The 7542-nt window shown below is 42.3% G+C and overlaps 1 protein-coding gene across 4 annotated transcripts in view; it reads left to right on the top strand.

The window, feature by feature from the left end:
* The first annotated feature begins 857 nt into the window (after nucleotides 1-857).
* CD7 (CD7 molecule) overlaps nucleotides 858-7542 on the top strand; it is a 73044-nt gene continuing 66359 nt past the window's right edge. For 2 of the 4 annotated variants that reach the window (XM_021000865.2, XM_078155876.1), the window contains exon 1: nucleotides 858-1217. The gene's annotated coding sequence lies outside the window, so the exon portion shown is untranslated. The remainder of the gene's footprint in view (nucleotides 1218-7542) is intronic. The other 2 variants (XM_021000863.2, XM_021000862.2) reach the window with 1 other exon arrangement.

The raw sequence follows: 7542 nt of genomic DNA, 5'->3' as shown, positions 1-7542 counted from the left end.
ATTTGTCTGATCAGCCATAGTCAGACACACTTTACCTTGTTTCCAACGTAGTGACGTTATTTTGGCCCTTTTTGAGAACAACAACCAACTCTTGTTTCTACCATTTTTTCCCCTTTACCCCCTAAATTTTAATACCTCTCTGCCTTTCTGTGTGTCGTCAGCTGGACATAGTTTTCTACACAGGAACACAAGATCTGAAAACATCTATCTAATTGACTGGAATCAGTTTTGTCAAGACCTGACACAAATCTCATCATACTAAGACCTCTGAAACACTTGACTGAAGAGAGGAAAAAACTCAAAGGGTCCCCTAGCTATTTTATCTGCTCTTGGACCCCATTTGTCTAATCAAACCACAAGCTGCCCTTTGTTAGTCTAACATCATCAGTTCTTGTTGGCCCTCAAATCTTTCTTTCCTCAGACCTTCCTTAGGAACCTATGTTATTATTCCAGACAGGAACAACTAAGGGAAATAGATATACAACGATTACACTAATGTAAATGAAAACAACAGTAGAAGGTTATTGAACTCAGCTTAGCAAATCTTGGCTCCAAAGGACAGCTGATAAAAACTTACCATCTGTAGAGAAGGCTATAGGGCCCAATTCTGTCAGACATAATTGGTAAGTGGGTTAGGTTTGCTAAACTTTTTCTTTGGGACATGAGAGTATTCTCTAGGGGAGAGACCCAAAAGGTCTGGGTTGTAAGAAACCAAACTGCATCATTAAGAAACAGAAGAAAAAAACAGACAAACCCTAATGAAGTAAGTTATATAACACATCATAATCATCAGCACTTACAAGAATTCCCTGTATTTCCCTGATGTCACGCTACTTAGAAAAATATCTGCCTTCGAACTCTTGCTAGACGACACAGTGAGCGGGACTCCACCTCTACCCTTAACTACCCCTTGGGCTCTTAGCTCCTCCCTCCCTCCACTTAATTGCTCCTCTATTCCTCGGGTCACCGACGACCGGAGGCAGGCTAGGGGTGGGCGAGCAGCGGGAAGAAGTAGGAGGGACAGGCAGCTGAAGCTGGGGTAGGGGAACTTTTCACTGTAATGATAGGAAGAGAATTGAGTGGGTCTTATCTTCCCATTCCGTGCTGGAAAACCTAAAGAACAGTTCTTCCCGTGGAAAACAGACATTGCTTGTCAGAGCCACCCCACTTAAAGAAGCCAGACTTCAGGGTTTTGTTTTTGTTTTTCTCGTGCTCAGGTAAGTCTCTTGGACCCTTATTTCTGCACCCAGTGGGTGCCGCAGCTGCCCACAGTACTAGACTCTCCTCGATCACTCTTCTCTCTCTGGCACCTCTTCTTGTTAGAAAAGGGATTTCTCTGGAATAGAAGTGGGGAGCAGGATAGCGCTGTTGTCTATGAGCTGCAGTGTTTTTTCGGAAGGAAGAAAACATGCTATGTGTGGTAGGTGTAGTGATTTGCTAAGCTACACTTGCCTAAATGCCAGAGATAGTGTGGACGCTCTTTCCTTGAAGGGGCGTTCAGCACTGGACATTAAAGAAAATATTTCCGTAGCTTCCCGGCTTCCTGACGTGCATTCCTCTGCTTGTGCTGGATTATTTTTCTCTTTCACTGGGCATTATTATTTTAACAATTACGTGACATCTGTGTTAGAGACAGTGAGGCTTGACTGACAGAAAATTGGCTTTGGAAGTCAGGATGAGCGAGTCCCTGTTTCTGAAACCAACTGGCTGCGTTACCCTGGGCAAGTCTTAGATCTGGGGCTGCCTGAGCTGGCTGTGCTATACCAATTAAATGACAAAAGGGGGAAAATCCCATGTGCAGAAGGTTTAGATCCTTAGAAACCGTGGTCTGGGATGGCGTGTGATTGGAGGGTGGAGTGGAATAGGACGGGGAGGAGGGGATCGGAGCAGAGCCGAGGAGAGAGAAGAAGCCAGGGAGAGAATAATAGCTTGAGTGGAGAAAGCTCTGGTGGACTCAATTACCGAAGGTGCTACTTTTTTTTGTGCCTCTTTCACGATTTGTCCAGGGACAACTCGTGGTTCTCCCTCTTGAAGGATGGTAAGAAGGCAAATTAAGATTAGGAGTGTTGCTATTGTGAAAATGGAGGGAGCTGATGGTGATGCAATGAAGACTTGTCAAGGTGCTGACATCTCCCTTATATAAGACCTGGGGAAATGCCATTCTTAGGGCACAGAGAGGGAGAGGAATGCTTCAGATCTTTTTCTTTGTAAGGGCTTGCTGGGGGACGGGGTAAAAGTCCGGGGGGAGGACAACTAGTCACAACTGGCCCCTTGGCGAGATAAAAATTCCAACAATCCACTCAAAACTCCTTTTCCCATTTCTCAAGTCTCAGTCTATGCCTGGACAATAGCATACAGAAGAATAAGGACGATAAGAAAAACAGATTTAAAGTTTTGCTGAGCGTTTTCCTCACGACCCGTGTGGTAGGTGAAAGGTGACAAATTGAATTGAAACATACCAAAAACACTGTATAGGAGTGACTTCCTAGAACATACCAGTGTCAGCTATTAAACGAAACTTAAAAAAAAAAAAGATCAGGAAATGGTTCCTTTTTTTTTTTTTTTTTGCCGTGAAGGCTAGTATTTGAGTACATTGCTTAGAACATGCAATAGCTAGAGAACAACACATGAGGTCAATTAATCAGCAAGCATTTATTAAGTGCCTGCTATGTGCCAGTATTGTGTCTGAGAAAGAAAAAAAAAAGAAAGAAGAAAGGAAGTGTTGCAGTCAAGGGGTGCTGGGAACCCCAAAATTCTAGGGCAAAAGGTACAAGTTCTGGACTCAAACCTTCTTTCAGTCAGAGGCAAGGTTTATTAAAACATCAGTTGGGGCGGGCAAGATTCCTAGTGAGCCTGCACTACTGACCAGATTTTAAGAATCTGAGCTATTTGTGGTGCTAATAACAAGCCAGCCAGACTCTTAAGGAATCTGAGCAATTGGTAGACAAGACTGGCCCCTTTTTATAGTGAAAAAGACTGTAGGAAGACCTGAATGTGATCAAAGAGTGGCCAATAGCTTGGGGTGACTGGGAGATAATAGAGAATAGGTCTAGATGGAATTTAGGGTTGGGGAAATAGTCTGGGGTGCTTCTAGGTGCAGACTATGACGGCCACAATGAAAGGGCAGTTAAAAGGATTATACTGGGATGGGCTGAGTGCCTCAGGCAAACACTAGAGACTTGATTCAGGGGCTTTGGGGTCCTTTTAGGGGTCCAGTGAGAATCCCCCCCCCCATCAGAAGGAAGGAAGGAAGGAAGGAAGGAAAAGATCCTACCCTCAAGCATTCTTTGGCAGTAAAGTGAAGTACATAGGGTGAGTGCAGAGGGAAAAACTAGCAAGAAACTAGGGTTCTCACAAAAGTGTGTCTTCTGATTGGACAAATGGATCAAGTTTTTATAACATTAGTAGAATGAAAACACCTTGAGAGGGTCTCGGGTTTTTGTTTGTTTGATTGTTTTGTCTCTTCTATGAAGTCTTTCCTGATTTTTGCAATTGTTGGCATACTCTCCCATTCAATTTTCCTTATACTGATTTGTGTACATATTGTGTCTCTCCACACTCCTCTCCTCCAAAAAAATCTTGAGGGCTAAGACTGCTTTGCCCCAGGACTTAGCTCAGTACCTGGCACAATGGGTACTTAATAAGTGTTTGTTGTTGAAGCACCCTGAAACACATTTTAAAAAAAGAAACACAGAGATTTCCCAGGAAGTTCTTTGTCTACGGCAAACCAAAACTGAAAATAGAATCCAATGGGGAAATCATTTCTTATTTACTTAGAAGGCTGGTATTTGAGGAAATTCAGGATTTAATTAGATCACCTGGAGCTTACTGGTTTCAAGATACTTAAGGAAGTTCCAGGTAATTCTGGGGCAGAGGCAGCAGTAGCAGAGGCAGGTACAATGGATAGAGCGTTAGACCTGGAGGCAGGAAGACCTGAATTAAAATTTGATCTAAGATACTTCTAGCTGTGTGACCCTGTGCAAGCCATTTAACCACTTTGTGCCTCAGTTTCCTCATCTGTAAAACAGAGATAAGAATAGCACTCACTCCCAGGGTTGCTATGAGGACCAAATGAGATGAAATTTGTAAAGCACTTAGCTCAGTGCCTGGCACATAGTAGGTTCTTCACAAATGTTTGTTTCTTTCCTCTGAGAGCTTTAAAAGCTGGTAGCACCAGTCTATTTGGGACATTTTTCTCAAAAATTTCCAGGGAAGTCCAAATTATTGCCTTCTTTTTCTCAGGGTGAATTTTCGTTCTACCTGAGATGGAATCTTTGACTGGTTTAAACCAGAGGTTGGCAGACCTTGAGAGGTTAGAGTCTTATCACTTATATAGTGGCTTGGTTCCTTCCCTTATTCAAGAGGCCTGAGGTTTTTCCCTAAGTTGTCAATTTTGGGGGTAGCAGCTATATTGGCCCATAATAACTTTCCTTGCCTCTGACTGCCTAAATCAACCAGTGCATGAATCCTCTCTGGATATAAGTCCAGCCATGGCTTCACATCTGCCATTCAAAATCAATTTGCTTTCAAACCCTGTCAGTTATTTGTTAAATGCGATTCTTTGGAGTATCATTAAACCCATTAGGCTTTTTAACAAGTCTATTGCTTTCCTTGACCTCAAGATATTCAATTTTTGTTCCTTAAATCACCATAAATATTATAATCCTTAAAGAACTTCTCTAATTCCTCCCAGTTGCTGATATTTCTCTCCCTTGGTTATACCAACTGTAGTCCCTTTTGCATTTCTTCCTGTTGAAATTCATTTCAATTCAATTCAGCAGTGCTAGGTGCTAAGGATGCAAAGTCAAAAACAAAAGATGATGGTGTGATGATAGAGTCAACAAGACTTGGTAATTAATTAGATTTGAGGGGGAAGGGAAAAGGGAAATGGATAGCTAGATGCTGCAGTGTATAGGACACCGGGCCTGGCATAAAGGAAGACTCATCTTCTTGAGTTCAAATCTGGCCTCAGACACCTATTAGCTATGTCACCCTTGGAAAATCACTTAACCTTGTTTGCTTCAGTTTCCTCATCTGTAAAATGAGCTGAAGAAGCAAATGGCAAACCACTCCAGTATCTTTGCCAAGAAAACTCTAAATGGGGTCACAAAGAGACAGACATGACTGAAAGATGACTGAACAACAGTGAAGAAGGGAAGGGATGAATGAGAATGATTGGAAGAATGATCGTGCCCTTCACAGAAATTGGGAACTTGTGAGGAGTGGGGAAAGGTAATGATTTCTGCTTTGGACATGTTGAATTTGAGATGTTATGAAACATTCAGCGGGAAATATCCAACAAGCAGTCAATGATGCAGGATTTGAGCTCAAGAGAGAAATGAGGTCTGAGAATCATCTCCTAGAGGTGCTCATTGAATCAAAGGAGAGTGTGGAAAGGGAAAAGAAGAGGGATCATAATAGAGCCTTGGGGTATACCCACACATAGCAGATGGGACATAGTTGATGAGTCTGAAAAAGACACTGAGAAGGAATGATGTGGGTAGAAGGAAAATGGGGAGTGATTAGTACCACAAGAGCCAGGGAATAGAAAGACCTAAAAGAATCAACAGTGTCAAATACAGTATGCAGATGTGGATAGAGTGCCAGGCCTGGGGACAGGAAGACCTGAGTTCAAATCTGGTCTCAGACACTTACTAGATGTGTGACCCTGGGCAAGTCACTTAACACTGTTTGCCTCAGTTTCCTCATCTATAAAATGAGCTGGAGAAGGAAATGGCAAACCACTCCAGTATCTCTGCCAAGAAAACCCCACATGGGGTCACAGAGATTCACCTGGATATGACTAAAAATGACTAAACAAATTACAGTAAAATAAGCAGGGGCAGCTAGGTGGTACAATGGATAGAGCACTGACCCTGAAATCAGGAGGACCCGAGTTAAAATCTGGCCTCAGACACTTACTATCTGTGTGACCTTGGGCAAGTCACTTAACCCTGATTGCCCCCCAAAAAAATGTCAGAGACAATAAAGAGATGCATGGTGACATGGAAAAGATGTTTTTAAAAAGTTTTAATCAAGTGGTGGAGATAGAAGTCAGATTTCAAGGGTCTGAAAAGTGAGTTTGAAGATAATAAAACAGAGACAATGAATCAGGAAACAAGGAGGCCAAATGGATAAAGTGTTGTTCTTGAAGTCAAGAAAACCTGGGTTTAAGTTCTATCTCAGATACTGTCTCAGTAACTGTCTATGTGATCCAGGGCAGGTCACGTACATTTTCTCAGTTTCAGTTTTCTCGTCTGTAAAATGTAGATAATAATAATACCTACTTTTCAGGGTTGTTGTGAGGGTCAAATGAGATAACACATGCAGCACTTCGTAAACTTCAAATCACTACGTAACTTTATTATTGTTGTTGTGTATGTATGTGTAGACAGATTTTCTGAGAGTTTTGCTGTGAAATGTTGAGGTATAGGATGATAACTTGCAGGGATGTTAAAGTTAAAGCTCCCCCCCACCCCAGGATAGAGGTGACCTGGGCATGTTTGTAGGTGAGAGAGAAGAATCCAACTGATAGATAAGGTGATACTTGTGTAGGAAGTCCATTCCCTTCCTCCTTCTCCTAGATCCGACATGCTACATCTGCCCTCAGGGTTCTAGGATATCCTGAGGGGGTTGGCATGTCTCTCTTCTCTACTTCCATTGGCGCAAGCCCCTAATGGCTCTGCTTCCTTCCATTGTAAGACTCCAGTGACAGCCTGAGTTTCATTTGTCCACTTGACACAAAATTGATTTTACAAAGTACATTTATGTCAAAGCTATGGCAAGAATAATTTACAAACATGTCCCTTCAACACCTCAGGATCACACTCTTAGCTTTTTTCCAATATAGCATTGGTCTGAAACATCAAGAAGTCCATGTCCAGATGTGATTTGGCTACTGGATAAATCCTTGTCTCACTTTCTGCTGGCCTGGTTCCTGAAGGTCACTCTTTGCTCTTCTGAGCACTAATGTTGCATTGGCTTAAAAATCCACACTCTGTATGGCCATATATCATATATAAGCTCTTTTCTCACAGCAACTTGTGAAATAGGTGGGTAGTGTATATGTTATTATCCGCACTTTCCATATGAGGAGCCTGAACCACAGAGATACTAAGTGATTGACCCAAGATCTCTTGGCCAGGAAATGATACAACTGGCCCTTAAATCTAGGTTTTCCAATTCCAGTCATATTTGTAAAGCACCTAACACAGATCTGGCACATAGTATCTAAATGCTTATTCCTTTCCCCATTCCATTTCTGTTTCCACTGTGCTTCAATGACAGTCTACAGAAGCTTTCAAAGAGTTTGATCTTAGTTCTTGGAAAGGGTAGGGCTATCTTATTCCACACTGCTGACTCAATCAGCATTCATTTCACTGCTGTGTGTCTTTTTATCTGTGGCCATCTGGTGGCTTTGCCATCTCCTTATGTTACATCCATAGAGCTTCAAGGAATACTGGACTTTGTGGACCACTGAATTTATTTTCCCAAGTGAACTTGACTCATAGGTGTTCCCATGTGTAAGTGGGGGATTTTGCA

This window comes from Phascolarctos cinereus, unplaced genomic scaffold (genome assembly GCF_003287225.1).
Source record: "Phascolarctos cinereus isolate Bilbo 61053 unplaced genomic scaffold, phaCin_HiC Scaffold_5;HRSCAF=322, whole genome shotgun sequence".
Classification (NCBI taxonomy): Eukaryota; Metazoa; Chordata; class Mammalia; order Diprotodontia; family Phascolarctidae; genus Phascolarctos; species Phascolarctos cinereus.
The sequence above is the reverse complement of the archived record's forward strand: the minus strand, read 5'-3'. Positions and strand labels throughout refer to the sequence as shown.